The following is a 1,713-nucleotide window of genomic DNA, read 5'->3' as shown; positions in this document are numbered from 1 at the left end:
TTCTTTCTTTTCTTTTCCTTTCTTTCTTTCTTTCTTTCTTTCTTTCTTTCTTTCTTTCTTTCTTTCTTTCTTTCTTTCTTTTCCCTGTGGCTGTGGTGATTGAATATAAGCTTGTCTGCATTTTCATTTGTTCACATTCATATCAGAGCATGCTTTTCCCATCGTCTCTGACGGAACTGGGTCTTGGACTCTGTAGACTATCTTTAGGTTTCAGAAGTTAAACGGCCTAGGATGGCACGTTCCGATTGGACAATCCATTCTGTCCCCCTCACCCTGTACCCCCATGAACCGGAGGTGACTGTTTTTGTCGGTTTCTGGTTTTCACAGTGAAAGAGGAACATGTGGAAATAAGTAACCGCACACATAATGTTATTTTATCTTTCTTTTTTAAAAAAATATTTTATATGTTTATATTGGTTTCAGAGAGAGAAAGGGAGACAGAGAGAGATAGACACATCAATGATGCCCCAGCTGGTTTGGCTCAGTGGATAGAGCGTCAGCCTGTGGACTGAAGGGCCTCGGGTTCGATTCCTGATCCAGGGCATGTACCTGGGTTGTTCGTTTGATCCCCGACCCCAGTCGGTCAGGGCTCATGCAGGAGGCAACCAAGTGCGGGAGGCAACCAATCGATGTGTCTTTCTCACATCGACGTTTCTCTCTCACGCATGCTGTCCCCCCTCCTCCCTCCCTCCCATCTCTCTCTCCCCCTCCTCCCTCCCTTCCACTCCAGAAATCAATGGGAAAAATGTGCTCAGATGAGGATTAAAATTTTTTTTAAATTTCGCTGGCGATGAGTGTAACCAATGGAGGGCGCATACACCTCTTGTGGGAATGTAAAATGGTAGAACCTTTTTGGAAAACAGTTTGGCAGTTTCTTAAAAGTTATACATACACCTGTCAGATGACCCAGACATTCAATTCTTAGATCTCTGCCCAAGAGAAACAAAAGCATATGTCCATAAAAATACTTGTACACAAAAGTTCACTTCACTTATATTTGTTTTTGGGGTTTTTTTGTTCGTTTGTTTGTTTAAATTTAACATTATTGTTGAAAGTATTACAAATGCCCTCTTCTTTCCCCCACTGACCATCTTCCCCCTTTCCTGCCCCCCAGGCCTTCACTGCACTGTTGTCTGTGTCCACAGGTTATGCATATATGCATGTAAGTTCTTGGGTTAATCTTTCCCCTCTAGCCCACCCCTTCCCCCCAAGATCTGTCAGTCTGTCCCGTGCTGCCATGTCTCTGGACCTATTTTGTCTGTCTGTCTGTCTGTCTATTTTGCCCATGAGATCCCACATGGAAGTGAGATCACGTGATCACTCTGACTGGCTTACCTCCCGGGGCATCTGTTCTTGTTGGCAGGCTCTTCCCTCACACACCGGACCTTCTGCAGGCTTCTCCGGGACTCACCTGGGAGTCAGGCTGACAGCGTGCGTGGGGTTGGGGATCATTGCGGCCTCCCCTGCTCCTTGGTACCGACCCTTTCAGACCTAGCACCCGCTCGGGGCTGGGTGAGGCGGGGATGGCAAGCGCTGGCCTCTGCTCACCTGTGGGACCCACACTCGTGTTACACAAAAGCAGCAATCGGTCTGTTTCTCACGCACACATGCGGGGAGGTGACTCAGGGCTGACCATGGCGGGGGTGTCAGTGGGCAGAGCTAGCCCAGCGCCCACCCACAAACACAAGGTGGGGGGCACCACAGCTTCCAACC

The sequence above is a fragment of the Myotis brandtii genome, unplaced genomic scaffold, assembly GCF_000412655.1.
Source record: "Myotis brandtii unplaced genomic scaffold, ASM41265v1 scaffold1233, whole genome shotgun sequence".
Classification (NCBI taxonomy): domain Eukaryota; kingdom Metazoa; phylum Chordata; class Mammalia; order Chiroptera; family Vespertilionidae; genus Myotis; species Myotis brandtii.
This window is presented reverse-complemented; position numbering follows the sequence as displayed.